At 40.3% G+C, this 15,968-nt stretch overlaps 1 protein-coding gene across 13 annotated transcripts in view; it reads right to left on the bottom strand.

Annotated features, from left to right (window-relative positions):
- THRB (thyroid hormone receptor beta) overlaps window positions 1-15,968 on the bottom strand; it is a 390,903-nt gene that overhangs the window by 210,660 nt on the left and 164,275 nt on the right. For all 13 annotated transcript variants that reach the window (XM_058729739.1, XM_058729736.1, XM_058729734.1 and 10 more), the window contains one exon: window positions 13,008-13,079. The gene's annotated coding sequence lies outside the window, so the exon portion shown is untranslated. The remainder of the gene's footprint in view (window positions 1-13,007; window positions 13,080-15,968) is intronic.

Raw genomic sequence — 15,968 nt, 5'->3', positions numbered from 1 at the left:
TATCACCAAGTCATTTTAGAATCTTGCAGTGGATCGAAGCTACTATTAGTTCTTTCAAATGTGTATTCAGCTACTTTGTTCCTAGAATATCTCTCCAAATAAGCCCCTTTACACCCCAGCTGGATCTCTGATTATGCTGGATGCAAAACATCTAAGTTTGTTCAGTGACTAGTTACATAAAGCAGCTATCTTGAATCGTTATGCAAAGAGGGATTTTGCTAAATAAATATTTGCTACTCAATTTATCTATTCTATAAACACAAATGCTACAACATAAGGTTTGCTTAAAATGGAACATCTCTCTCTCGTTCCATATCTGATAAGAATGGGGAAAAAACCCAATTTCTTTTCGTAGCAAACACAAAAACTCACAGATGCTTCAATCACATCAATTGTAAGTAGGTACACCACCGTGTATTTGATGCTGATATTAAATTCCTTTGTGTGGGTAAATTCTAAAAAAATGATGTAGACCAAGTGGAAGTGAAAATGAAACTTACATATGGTCATTTTTATGTATGATTTTTCTGCCTCTCTCGAGTCTAGGCAGATGACCTTTCCCCCACATTAATTGAGTGCTATGCGCACACACTATGCCAAATACTATGCCAGGTGCTGGCAGGTGATGGGAAGGCAGTAGGGGGTGAGAACATAAATAATTCCGGTCTCTCCCCCAGCCGGCTCAACTGAGTAGGGGAAGATAGGCACTGAAGTATTTACAACATAATATGCCTGTAATAGCTGAAGCTAGCAATTATATAGCTCTTTTATCTGTCAAACACTCACCGTTCTAAGCATTTTACATATATTAATTCATTTAATCTTCATAGCAATCCTATGAGGTAGTAGCTCCATTTTATGGCTGAGAAAACAGGCAAAGGCAAGTTAAATGACTTCCTCAGAGTCACATAGAAATACATGGCAGAACTAGGTATGAACCCGGGAAATCTAGCTCGGGACCCACTTTGCCACTCAAAGTGTGGTCTGCTGACCATCATCATGGGCCTTACCCACGAGCTTTGTTAGGAATATGGAATCTCAGACCCGGCCCTAGATCCCTTGATCGAAAATCAGGATTCTAACAAGATTTCTTGGTGAGTGTGTGATTATTAAACCTTGAGATGCACGACTCTAAACTGGCATAATATGCAGCCTCTGATAAAAGACCAACCTCTACCTCACCTTCCACCTTGGCCTGGAAGGCTGATTCTGAGAGATTTCTACAATCCCCCGGCCACCTCAGACACCATTCCTGTGGGCACCTGACCTGCCTCAGTTTCTCCCCATGTTGACCTGAATCAAAAGTAGTTCTTTCTACAACAGACCGACTAGCTTCTTCACTGAGGATCTGAGGAGTCACAGAGAGGGGTCACTTCACTAAACTTAAAGCCTTCTGTCATCTCTCTCCCCCGTCCCCATCCCTGTGTCCCTCCCCTCTCTGGAGTAACGGCCCAAACTTCCCCTTGTCTCCAGCAAAACAGTTCTATTTCCAACCAGATCCCTTGGAGATTTATCATTCTACTTCCAAACACGCTGGTCAAGGCATTTTCCCAATTCACAGTTTCCTTCCTTAGACAAATTTTGTTGCTAGTTGTTATTAGGTATCATTTGCCCATCTTCTTACAGTTACTTCTGTTATAACCTCTTCATAACCTCTATTTTTTTTAATTTATTTTTTTAAATCTATTTTTTTTTTTTAACTTTTATGCATCCTTGAGAGACAGAGAGCATGAGCGGGGCGGGCGGGGGGGGGTGCAGAGAGAGAGGGAGACACAGAATCTGAAGTCGCCTCCAGGCTCTGAGCTGTCAGCACAGAGCCCGATGCGGGGCTCAAACTTGCAGACCGTGAGATCGTGACTTGAGCTGAAGTCGGATGCTTAACCGACTGAGCCACCGGGAGCCCCTTTATAACCTCTATTTTATTACAAAATACAATACACATACAGAAAACTCCATACATGTTAAATTTTACTTTCAACTTCTCTCTTTAAATTTTCATGGAAAAAAAAAAAAACCACTGCTCTCCATTAACAACGTATTAAATAAAAGTATGAACCATATAATTTAGTAAAATGGCCATAATTAGGAGCCCACAGGCCCAGGACACAAACGAACTGAGGCCAAGCTTCAACTAGAAGCCAAAGTCTATATATCCTGTTGGTTGCCAACTGGGATACAGTGGAATGTCTGTCTCTTAATCCCGATTACCAGAAAATCAGGTGGGTAAGTACTGTTAGAATAAATGTATTCCAATGCTGTGTCTACCTTGCTGAAAACTATATATTGTATTAGTTTTGATTAAATGGGAAATGTAAAATATGTATGATAATTGTTTGGATGAAGAGGGAGCATCTAGAGAAGGTGAATAAAATGGATGATTGCAGAGGGCTCCTTTTGAGTCATGGTCCATCTATTCAGACTGTGGATTAAACTCCTGCCTCCTACAACTGGCTGTCTGTCTTTGATCCACTTTCAGGCAGTGAGAAGAAGCAGTAAAAGGGAGAGAAGCCGAATATATAGTTCAGCAGATGAACTCTGTTATTTATTAATTACCCTCACAAAAGGTTTGGTGGAAGAAAAAGGTTATACTCGTTAGTTTTTTTTTTTTTTATTATTAAGCTTATTTATTTTGAGAGAGAGAGAGAGAGAGCGAGCGAGTGAGAGAGAGAGAGAGAAAATCCCAAGCAGGCTCTGCACTGTCATTGCAGACTCCAACAAGGTGTTTGAATTTATGAACCATGAGATCATGACCGGAGCCAAAATCAAGATTCAGAGGCTTAACCAACTGAGCCACCCAAGTGCCCCAGGTTAAACTCATTACTAAGTGGTGGTCTCCAGATGATGTGAGAGTAGCAGCTCCCTCGGATACATGGATAACTATTTGTTGTCATGATACCTGACGCATCGGATGCTTCCTCTTAGCAGAAGAAAACAGCACTGAAAGAAGTGATTGGACCATCCCCAATTCTTTGCAAATGGTTTTAAAAGAGCAGAGAGCATGCCTATTGCTGCCTTATGATCAGTCTAAATATAACTATCCTTGCTATATCTTCCTCACCGATTAGCATCAGCTTCAAAGCTTGGTTAGTGTATCAAATATTGCAAGTAGAAATAAAACCCTGTTTAGACATGTATTAATCCATAGCACAGCAATTGTCCAGTCATGAAACCACCCGTTGCCTACAACAACAGCAACAAGGAAAAACACAGAAAAAGACAAGTGCTGAATGTTGGCAATAGGTTTTAGGACTAGTGACCTCTCTCTTCCTTCCTCCTCCTCTGAAAAAGTCAAATCCTGCTTATTCGTCTAGGCCTAATCAAAATTCTAATCCCTGTAAGTAAAAGTTTCAGAGGTCACTGCAACCACCGTCACGTCTCCTCTTCTTAATATCTTGATGATGGAATCTGCCCCGTTCATTTGGCCAAAAATGTAAATAATCATGAAAAATGAAGATTAGTGTTTACCCCTGCCTGCATATGTATCTCGACTCCCCAGTTAATGTTATGTTTCTTTGGGGAAGTATAATTGGCTGTGCTTTTTGTGACTCCCACTGGCATTAGCATGGTGTTTTGCAGAGAGAAAAGCTTAATAAATATTTGACAACATTTTGCCCAAGGGTGCTGCTAACTAGCTATTCCATCTATTACTAACAGAAAGCACGGTCCCAAACCAGAAATTATTGTGCGTTGGTATGATTTTTGCGTCTCCAGAGAAAGCTGTCTGATCCGTGTGGCCTTCTTAAATGGTTGTCATTGAGGGTCTTCATGAAATGAGTCAACACAACACAGAAAACAACTGTTGCAAAAGCTGGTATTTAAAATAAACTAGGTAATTTGTCCGTTTTGTGAAAGAGATGAACATTGCTTGATAAGCTAATTTCTTCATCCAAGTGAAGGCTAAAGGAAGTCCTCCCCCTTTTTCGACCTCTGATGCATGTACTTAGGAATTAAAAAATTTGAGTTTCACTTCTAGTTCAGCCAAATACTTGCTATAAAACGGTAGGCAAATCCAATGGCAAGGGTTTAAAACATTCATCAGTAGATAATGGAACATTCCAGGTTCCAGTGAACTATTCTAGGTTCTAATGAGACCCTCATGTATGCATTTAGAATAGGATTTAAAAAAAAATTTTTTTTTTAACATTTATTCACTTTGAGAGAGAGAGACTGAGCATGGGGGCAGCGGGGAGAGGGAGACACAGAATCCGAAGCAGGCTTCAGGCTCCAAGCTGTCAGCACAGAGCCCGACACAGGGCTCGAACTCATGGACTGTGAGATCATGACCTGAGCTGAAGTCGGATGCTTAACCGACTGAGCCACCCAGGCACCCATAGAATAGGATTTTTAAAAAGTAAACTACAAACTAATGCCAGAGGGATAAAGCAGTTTAAAAAATGATTTGAAATTGACAGTTCTGGGGCAAAATACCTAGTTAGAGCCTCACCTCACACTATATACTCTAGTGGATCCCAGATGGCTTAAAGAGTAATTCTTTTAAGGAAATTTAAAAAATTCAACAAAATGGAGCAAAACACACAATTGATCTTTACAAGGGGAAAATCTTTAAGCATGAAAATAATGCAAGAGATTGCAAAGGAAAGACTAATAAATTTACATGAATTAAAATTTGAAACTCTAGGACAATAGATACAGGTATAAAAGCAATTAATACTTAGCAGATATTTATTAAGCATCTACTATGTGTCAGACATTATTGTAGATGTTTGAGAGATTGTATGTGTATATATGAACAAAACAGATAAAGGTCTGAATTTCTTTGCGGTCAAGGTACCTACAGTGTAGTGGACAGAGACTGACAATTAACAAAACAAGTGAATTATAGTGTATGTGAAAAGCTGGAAAGTGTTATGGGGAAAAAGTAAAGCCAAGAGTGGGGGGATCAGAAGTGCCAAGGGCTGCGCTTGTTGTGTGGCTGAAGGATTAAATATGGTGGTCAGGGTAGAGCTCAAGAGTGATAAGATTCAAATAAACATTTGCAGGAGGTGACAGAGGGAGCCCAGTAGGTACCTAGAGGGATACTTGAGGGTATTCCGGGCAGAGGGAAGAGTCACCTATTGTTAGAGCAGAGACCAATGAGAAATTGGAAAAACATATTTACAGCATATGCAATTGGCAAGGGATAAAATCCTTGGTAGAAAAAAAGAGTTCTTAAAAATCAGCTTAAAACAATCAATGTCCTATAGGAAATAGACAAATGCCATGAATAGATAAGATAATCTTTGAATAAAGGCCAGCGAAAAGTGAAATATTTCCAACCTGACAAGTAATCAGTAAACATTAAAGCAACTTCACTCTTAGGATATCCAGTTTGTGAAGGTGAAACAATGTTGGTGAAGAGGTGACAAGATAGATTCTCTTGTACAACGCTAATGGAAGCATGAAATGATACAACCTTTTGTAAAATAATCTGGTTATATTTATCAGCAACCTTTATCCTAGAAATATCTCTTATATAAATCATCAGACATTAAGACAAAATTGGTCTATATTTACTCCAGCATTGTTTATGATGATATATTAATGATTAACACCTAGATACCAAACTTAAGTTTCTAGCCCAGGATGTATATTTATGAGCATTCGATGCCTCCATATGAATGTGTCATAAACACTTCCAACTTCGAGTGTCCTAATCAAACTCACCTTCTCCAGCACCTACTCCAGCCCCCAAATTTCCTCCTTCTCTTCTCTTTCTTAGTTAGTGAATGCTTCCAACATACTTCCATTGTGTAAGACACCAAGCCATTTTTCTCTCTTGCTTTCTGAATTCCGACATTCCCATGTTTTGTCAATTCTGCTTTTGTAATATTTCTTGAACCCATCCTATCCTCTTTATTCCCTGTAGAACTGGTTCGGCTCTCATCATTTTACACCTGGGCTAATTAACAGCTGCTTACGTAGCCCGTAGTGGCCAAGTTCACTTCCATCCTATCTGTCACACCCTTGTCATAGGACTCTTTCTAAAATGTTAAACTAGATCAAATCACTACTTTGTTGACTTTTTAAAAATGACTCCCTACTGCTGTCAGATTAAAATTCAAACACCTTAGACAGACTTCCATGACCTGATCATCAGCTCTCTCGCCGTGTCAGCCTGAATTCTTCACTCCATCCGTAACAAGCAACTTACAAATTACATATCATGCCCGTGTCTTTTCATATGCTTTCTTCTGCCTGCCCCTCCCCACTATTACTGTTCCCCAGACAACTTCTTTTCCTTTTTTCAGACTCAGCTGACGTTGCTGCTTTTTGTTTGATTGGTCTAAGTTAGCATGTCTCGAAGTCAAGCGTGCATTGGAATCATCTCTCCAGATGATTGTTAAAGTTTCCTGGGTTCTACCTCCAGTGTTTGTGATTTGGTAGATCTAGGGTGGGGCCTGCATACTTGCATTTTAAAAAGTTCCCAGGTGATATGGATGCTGTTGTGAAGGTTCTAGAGAGTTCTTCATCAAGGCAATTAGAATTTGGTTGGTCACTTTTTCATTCATTAAACAAATGTTTGCTATGTATGTGTCTATTCTGCACTTGGTCTAGGCAAAGTATTCGGCATAGAGGTATAAAGATGGTCTCTCCCTGGTAGGAAGAAGGTAGGACTGACCTATACAATTGTGCAGGTTGGACACTGTGTAAATGGTGCTCACTGGAGTGTTTATAGCTCAGCCAGGGGTAACAGTCCTAGAAGCCTGAGAAACAAACCACTGGTTTACACAATAGCGTGACACATACCATGATACAAATATGCACAATGTTCTCCGAGACATGAGCGGAGCCTTCAAACTCAGATATGAATTGGGGGCAAGGAGACAGGCAAGGCTACCTAGAGGATGTGATACCAATGTTGAGTCTGGAAAGGTGAAGAGGAGTTATTTGGGGAAAGAGTAGAGGGGGGCAGGGAGAAGAAGTAGCACACGCAAAGACAGACACAGAAGGATTCCATGTGATTGTAAGTAGGTCGTTAGGATGGAGTAAAGAATATTGAGGGCTCCAATCACTTTGCCTAAATGAAAGGCATTTGCTGAATTTAAAATTTTTTTAAATTCTAAAATACTACATATATCAAAATGTATACAAAACAGTTATTACGGACACCCCTGTACTCACCATTCAGATTTGCTCTGTTTGCTTTATCCCTCTTTTTAAGGAATGAAACATAACAAAACGCTAATGACCTATCTCCCTTTCTTCCCTCTCCCTCCCTTCTCTTGCCTAGGTAGCCACTGTGTTACAGTTGGTGTGAATTTTTCCCCATGTGTGTTTTTATACTCCTACTCCATAACTGTATAGGCATTTGGTTTTATCTTTATTTATTCTTTATATTTAAAAAAAAAGATTTATGCATTTATTGAAGTCATCTCTGTACCCAATCTGGGACTCGAATTCAGGGCCCGGAGATCAAGAGTTACATGTTCCACTTCCCGGGCCAGCCAGGTGCCCCGGCATTTACTTTTTAACGAGAGATATTTTCCAGGATGTTATAGAAAAAATGACAACTTTGACCTCTGCAGACTTCCTGAGGAGACACCTAGAATGGCAGGCAGCCAGTGCCTCAGCAAACCTGCCCCTTTCCAACATTTGGTGGGGGCAAAGACAGGGTGTACATTAGCTTTACAAAACAGTCAGAGGGGGTTAAAATCAGAAAATCAAGTTATGCCCATTCAATGGGAGCGGATTCAAAAAGCTGAATGAAAACTTATTTTTGTTTTGTAGCCAAAGCTGTCAAAGACACAGGATCAAGAAAACTTGTACTAAGAAACTTGGGCAAAATGTGATGATGACCTGGAAGTTAAATTCTTTCTCATTTGGGAGGTCGTAATGAAAAGCCTATGAAAATATAGTCACCAAAGTTAGATTCTAGTCCTCCTAAAATTAAGGAAAGAAGGACATGGTGGAGGATGGGGGAGGCAGGAGAGAAGGAAGAAAGAAGAGAAGAAAGAAAAGCTGGTGTTCTTCCCCATCCTGACTTTCCCACTTTCTCTAGCTTGGCTTCTCATGGTAACGTCTGAGTCATCCTCACAGCTTTACAATTCCTTCTTCTCTCATTGCTTTTAAAGTCTATTATTTAGTCCCTTTTAATTTTTCCTTTTTCTTTTTTTAGGGATGCCCCCATTTGAAGATCATTGCTACTGGTGTCACAGATCCCTAGAAAAGTTTGTATGGCGTGTCTGCATGTGTGTATTGTATTTATTTATGTATGCATACAGGTAGGCTTTATGCATTGCCGATAGAATGCCTCACTAAATTCCCAACCAGTTTTCTGTATAGACAAACACCATGTAACTTTTTTTCTTTATTCAGATCCAGGTCACTGTTATTTGTATGTATATTCACATGTATATGTATATATATATGTGTATATTCACATGTTTATATATATATGCACACACACATATATAATGCATTTATGCACACACACTCCCCACATACATGTATGTGTATGTGTGTGCGCGTGTGTGTGTGTTTGTTGAAACACAGTTTTGAACTACACAGCTAATTAATGAATACATTCTCCTTGGTCAATTCATTCTTCACTATTCTTTCACATCCATCTTTTCTCTCCTGTCCCTGATGTATCCTCACTAATAACTGAAGTCCTCAAAGCTACTTTTTTATTGCTCCCCCTTTTATGTACTTGGCTAAGATCATTCCTATAAAGAACCACCCTGATCATTTCTCTCCAAAACTGAAAAGCTTCTTATAGTTGCCTAACTGTAACTAGGTCTGCTACGTGCCTTCATGATACTCTTTTACAACAAATCTCATTTTACTTCTGGATAGTAAAGTGCCCAACTACACTTTCCAGCTTCTTTTACAACTAGGAATTGGTAGATGAGACTGTAGGTAAAAATTGTGGCGTGGGAATTCTGGTAAGGCCTCCTAAGGAGGAAAAACATAGCTGGTAATGATAATGAGTGCCTTTCACTTCTCTCTTCCCATCTTTCCTGCTGCCTGGAATTTATATGTGAGGGCTGAAGCTCCAGGAGCCATCTTGAACCAAGAGGTAACTTTAAGGATAGAGTCATGTGCTAAGAATGGAAATACAGAAAGATAGAAGGTACCTGAGTCCCTGATGATTATAGAACTGACCCTGCTGCTGTGGAGAGAAAAATAAACTTTTGTGTGTTTGTCACTGTTATTTGTGGTTTTCTGTTGTGGGCAGGCCCCAAATGGTAGCTTATTCTCTGCACAAATGTAGCTCTTTCTCCAATTCAGCCAATATAATATTTTAATTAGCTTTGATCCATTGCTTCTCTTCTTAAGACAGGGGCTTCCAGATAGAAAGACCTGAGTTCAAGCCCAGCCCTGCCACTGTGACAATGATGTCTTTAGACATTGCTTATGTTCATTTTACCTTCATTTTCTTTTTCTGGAAACCAATAATAATAATAATAATAATAATAATAATAATAATATGCACATTGAAGTATCTTTCATCCTGTTTTCCAGTTATTATCCCAATGGCATCAATAGGAAAAATAACTGAGGGAAGGAAAAGGGGATAAAACTCCAATCAGGATGTTTCTCCAATTTTTTACAGCCCTTATAAGCAGTTGAGTAGTTAAAACTTCAGATTGCTGATTTTTAGAAGTCATTGGGAAAAAATAGATTGGATATATATATATATATATATATATATATATATATATGTTTGTATATATGTGTGTGTGTATATATATTTATATATATATACACATATATAAAGTTTCTATTTATTTATTTCGAGAAAGAGAGAGAGAGAGGTGCAGAGGGAGAGGGAGAATCCCAAACAGGCTCTGTATTGTCATTGTGGAGCCTCACGTGGGATTTGAACTCATGAACCTGTAAGATCGTGACCTAAGCTGAAATCAAGAGTCGGATGCTTAACTGATGCCACTCAGCTGCCCCTAGACTTCAGTGATCGATATTTTACTCTCATTCTCATGAATTACTAAAATCTGACTACATACATGTTACATTGTCCTAAGACCATTTGACCTATAGATTTATGCATATGTATCAATTTTAAGAAAGTTGGCTCCAAGAGAATCACTTTCTCCAAGTCACTGGAATGGAGAAGAGGACACACTTTCTGTCTTGTACTTTCCATTTAGACAAATTGACTTTCCATTTGACAAATTGATGTGAAGAAAGAGTTCCTTTCAAATGGGCATAAAATTGCGAAAAACGCATTTTGCCCCAACTGTTAGATTGTGTAATTTCATTTCTGCTCTTACGCACATTAAACTAAATTGTTTAAATAGAAATCTTGCTCAACTAAATTTGATTCAATTAGGAAATTAGTCTATATATGCAAAGCCTGGAACGTGTGGTTTGAAATATGTTCTAGCTATTTAAAATGTTATTTTTTATGGATGGTTCACTTTTGCCATAGCTTCATTAGTGAACTAAATTTTTATTAATGTGGATCAATCTTGTGGGTTAAATAAACCTTGGCCCTTCACTGGGAAATCGCTCAAGTAGTAGAGTTTTGTCCGCACAGCCTCAAAGGCTAGAATATTTGAGCATCTTCGAATCCTTTCTGCTCTGGCTCCGTGTGACCCTTTCTTACCAGTTGCTAACGCTGTCACCATTTCCTTTTCAAAAACATTTTCCTTGCCCCTTCCAGCTCAGTGTTCTCATCAGGCTCTAAAATGCAGAATTGTCTGCTGGGCCCCCTCTGGCCTGGCCTGTGTCCTTAGCTGCATTTTAACCTAAATAATTACCTTTCATGTTACTGTGGGACTTCTAAAACACACCAATGGAAAAGTTTCAGCAGGGTTGGCTCAAAGTATTTCAGGGAAGGGAAAGTGTTTTCTTCAAGGGTCAAAGTGCCTATTGCAAAGGTATAGGTACAATGCCAGTCATTTGAGAGCACCTGACACACTCCCAAAGTGGAAAGACTGAACCAGGAGTAGCCTGTTGTCTAGGTGGCACTTGAGGTCTGAATTCCAACCTCAGTCATTGGAAGTTCCACTCACCTAAGTTATAGGAAAAGGAATCTTGCATTTTATAGGTGATGAAAAAGCATTGAGATGAGGGGGCAAAGGATTAAAAGATGATGAAGAATTTCTGGAGCATTATCGATAGTACACGTATAGTCCATGTCAAAGTAATGCATGAATCAAGTGCCGTACTCAAGATTTCTATTCCCAGACTGCTCACGTATCACTTTTTAGCCACATTATAAGCTGCAAAACCCCAGAAGGTCTTTTGTGGTTCCACTGTCTATTCTCTGAGAAAATTTTTTTCCCTGTTTTTGTTGATTATTGAACAAAGAAAGTGTTAGAAGGGCAACAGGGTCTCCTGTATTCTGAAACTCTGCATAATGACCTTACACCCCACATAATAAATAGCACACATAGCTTTAAGGAAGTTTACTAGTATTTTCAGTATTTAAGGAAGTTCATCAGTATTTGTGTTTATTAAATGCTGAATTCATTGATTTTTTTTTTTTGGCCTCATTTTCCCTCTTTGTTTTCATTTTTTTAATGGAGGTAGAATTTATATACGGTAAAAAAGCACAGATGAATTCTGACAAATGCTGTGTAGCCTACACTTCTGTAAAGATATATATTTCCATCACCCCAGAAAATCCCCTTAGGCCCCTTCCCAGTCAATCCTCTCTTTTTCTTGGGGTAACTACTATTTCTATCACCTAGATTAGTTTTTCCTTTTCTAGAACTGTATAAAAATGGATTGATACAGTGTGGACTCTTTAATGTCTTAGTGTCTAACGTCTCATGTCTTAAGCGTGTTATAAAAATCGCCTCTTCATTTCCTTGTCTGTAAGCGGAAGGGATCGCCTCCTAAGAATGGTGTGCAAGGATTCTGAGGAGTTGGAGGTATCCTGGCAGGGGTGAGGGGAGCTGAGAAGTCGGGTGAGTGAAGAGGAAGCTGAAGAGTGGAGTTTGCAGCAACCCTTCTCCCATTCAGAAGAACAGCTGTACTTTTCCATGGCTTACAAACTGGGGTTCCCTGGGAGATTTCATCTGGGAAAAGGGTTTTGGTAAAAAAAAAATATTAGCGAGCCACACGTCCAGGTGATCCTTACTGATTCTTTCCCCTTGAACATTCTGTAAACTGCAAATAGTGCTTTCTGATAGGAGAGCTTTGACTGGTTCCCTTGAGGGAGGGCTGGGAGACACAGGCAGCCAGACGGGGGGCCCCCAGGGAGGGCCCGGGCACTGAGCACTGTAATATTAGTAGGAGTTACCATCAGATAGCGCCACCCCAACTGAGGCGCCTAGACAATAAGCCAGAGGCCCTGGGCAAGGGGAGGTACAAAGGCAGCATTCAAAAGACCTGACTCTCACAGCCTGCGAGCGTTTCTATAGAGTCCACCGGACCCTGGCCCAGCCGGAATGTCACCTGACAGCCAGAAAGCCATCTTTCACGGTTAGCTTTTAAACTGCTAAAAATAATAAACACAGAAAGGAAAGTGTGGACACAGTCTTAACTGCAGAGGCAAACGGAAACCGTTGTTATAATAACCTAAACAAACTGGGTTCCAAATTATAACCTAGCCTTCCAAACAGGCTGCTTGATATTACCAAACATCTGGGGACCAGAGGGAGAATTCAGAGGCCTTGCCTGAGAAACAAGGCGATGTGCCCTGCGCCCTACCCCACGTGCTCCAACTCATGGCTTAGCTCCTCCTGACACCTTTTTTAGCACTCCAGGAAATGACAGTCGGAGAGGGCTGCTGGATCTTCCTTGAGCACAATTTCCCCACCTAACACATGAAATACGGCTCTTCCCTCTCATGATCCGATTTTGACTCCTCTCACCCTAAATGAATTCTTGCAGCCTTCCTTTTCTCCATTCTGCTTTTCCAGCCAGCCCATTTAATGTTTTATACTTCTCCCGGATACCTACAGAGGTCAACACTATGTTAAATAGCCACAGCAGCAATGCCACCAATTAGAAGGTAATTCCCCTAGTGCTAAAAGTGACAATTAATCATAAAGACCACGAGTCTGCAAACAGCCGAGTCAAGGCTGACATCTGACCTTCTGATCCATTAAATCACGTGCAGAACTTGGCACCCACACAGGCCGGCCAATGGGAGGAAAACCGCAGATCTGGAAAAAAGGAAATACAAGAAAGTGAATAGACGTGTTTTGTTTTTCTCTTTCTTTCTTCCTCTCTTTCTCTTTCTTTCTTTCTTTCCCTCTCTCTTTCTTTCTTTCTTTGTTTCTAAGTTCCCCAACATTTGCTTAATCTGCAACTGTTCTTCTATGTTTAAATAGGGTCTGGTTTCAGAGTTGTCTCTGATTTTGAATAAATGCAAATGGACTGAGATAAAATCTCATTCCAGATGGTTTCAGAGAAAGGAACTTGAACACAGAAGTTTAGTAACACATTTTAGGCATGGGACAATGTTTGTACATCCCAAAGACCTACTTTGCTGTGGACAGGATTCAGGAGTTTTGGATTGCCAGCCTGGGAAGGTGGCTAAGAGGTCAAGGTGAATCCTAAACAGTTTACAAATTTTGTGCTAAAGAAGGTATGGTTGGTCTCAGAGGACAGTTCCCAGGACAGATCTTAACAAACCGAAGCGCCAGCCATGCCCCGTGGTGAAATGACGGGTTATTCATCAGGGTTATTAAGTATTTGAGCTTGGAACTACGGAGCTGTCTGGATTGTGTTAAGTGTTATTATACTGGGGACACTTCCCACCAGTATAAACAGATGAAAGAGATGGCCAAACAGACTGTGGCATCTACTTGTGCAGCACATGATGGCTTCGAGTGTTTGCACAATAAGTGAGAAGCTGCTTTTCAAGTGACCGTGGCCCCGCATGTTTTCTTGTTGTGGGAGCTTAGAACTCAGAACAGCAGAGCTTCGTAGAACAAATGTCAGGGTTCTCACTGCCTAGAATGGACAAATGCATGATTTTTGTCATATCTTCTTTTTTTTTAAATTAAAAAATAGAGATCATAGATGTAACCTTGATAACCCCGCTTGAAGGCCAGACCACGAATTTGTGTTTTTCTAGTCCACCCTTTTTTTTTTTTTTGCATTTACATACAATATGTGTATCCAGAACAATGAGCAGTGTTTGTGCATATCATCGTAGATGATATGAATCTCTGCATGTGTATCTATCCTTCCACATTTTTGACTCAACATTGTATATGTGTGAACATAACCATGTTGGTCTCTAACATTCCCTGTAGCTGCCACATTGGATGAATATGTGCTCACTCATTTCTTTTCATATCCCACATTTATGGCACCATAAAAGCACTCATCATGTCATTAAAATGATTGTTGGGTGTGTGTGGGTGTGCATATTCATGTGCATATAGGTGCATTTCCTCTGTGATGGATTCTGAGCTCCTGGAGATTCTGGTGCGTCTTGTTTTTCTTTTTTTTAATTTTTTTTTCAACGTTTTTTATTTATTTTTGGGACAGAGAGAGACAGAGCATGAATGGGGGAGGGGCAGAGAGAGAGGGAGACACAGAATCGGAAACAGGCTCCAGGCTCCGAGCCATCAGCCCAGAGCCTGACGCGGGGCTCGAACTCACGGACCGCGAGATCGTGACCTGGCTGAAGTCGGACGCTTAACCGACTGCGCCACCCAGGCGCCCCTGGTGCGTCTTGTTTTAACACTAGCTCCTCTACTCTATGACTCCATGCAGAAGGGACACTCGGTGTGATAAGAGGCAAAACAAAAATGTTAAAAATTGATTTGCTTATGGTTAATTTCCCTTCTTTTTAAAACGACGGAAGACATTGGGTTGTATTTCGGAAGACTTTGGGGTTGTATTTATCTATTTTCATAGTCTCTGTCCAGTGCTCTCATCATACGCTTTAAATCCCAAGCCATCAATGTCGCCTCATTGTTTGCTGGAAAATCAGAAGATCTGACAGTGTGAGTGAGGCTAAATACCAAGATATTTTTAAGAAGCATACTCTAAAAGCTTTCTCAAAGAATAAACTGACAAGGCCAGGAAGAACCCAGTGTTTGTAACTGTTGTGGCTTTATGGTGAACATGAGTAAACAGACACACTCCCCTTGACACTGATATTTAAAAACAAACAGTGCCTTGGGGCGCCTGGGTGGCGCAGTCGGTTGAGCGTCCGACTTCAGCCAGGTCACGATCTCGCGGTCCGTGAGTTCGAGCCCCGCGTCGGGCTCTGGGCTGATGGCTCGGAGCCTGGAGCCTGTTTCCGATTCTGTGTCTCCCTCTCTCTCTGCCCCTCCCCCGTTCATGCTCTGTCTCTCTCTGTCCCAAAAATAAAATAAAAAAAAAAAAAAAAAAAAAGAATATATGTGAACCTGACTCTGTGAAAACAACCTAAAAATTCTCACATAATGATTCATAATAATAAGCATTTTATACATAACCTTTATTCAGCACATTTTCTGGGCTGGGTTGTGCTAATCTTTTACCTAATTTCACTTAGTTTAATCCTCCCAATGATCATCTGAGGTTGGTATTATTAATAAGCTCATTTTACAGATGAGGAAAGGAGAGGCACAGAAAGGTTTACAATTTTTGCCCAAAGTCAAACAGTGAAGAAGCAGTTGGCTAGGAATCTCATCCAGGTAGGAAGATGTCATGGACCTCATTCTGAAGTACTAAGAACAGGCCCAGGTTTTAAGATACAACTGCAGAAAAGAAAATTGAAAAACAGTGTGCCTGCGGTGGCTTCGAAATTTTGCTGTAATACAAACAGACAGTATCCCTCTTATGGTATGCCTCAAACCAAGAACAAACCAAATTAGAGTACTCCAAGGAGACAAATTCAAAGTGATTTCTTAGTGATGAAGGAAATTTAAAGTAGCAAGGTCAAGCCCCAGACCTTTCCAACTTAAACATACCCATTTTTCATTCTTCTTCTCTTTAGAAACCTGGGGGCCATGACTTTGCTCATGGCTCAAAGGAGCCTGCCTGGTTTGTTTACGTAAGATTCAAAGCAAAAATGAGAATCACTCCCTGGGACAACTTTAGCCTAGAAT

This window comes from Neofelis nebulosa, chromosome 5 (assembly GCF_028018385.1).
Source record: "Neofelis nebulosa isolate mNeoNeb1 chromosome 5, mNeoNeb1.pri, whole genome shotgun sequence".
Classification (NCBI taxonomy): Eukaryota; Metazoa; Chordata; class Mammalia; order Carnivora; family Felidae; genus Neofelis; species Neofelis nebulosa.
This window is presented reverse-complemented; position numbering and strand designations above follow the sequence as displayed.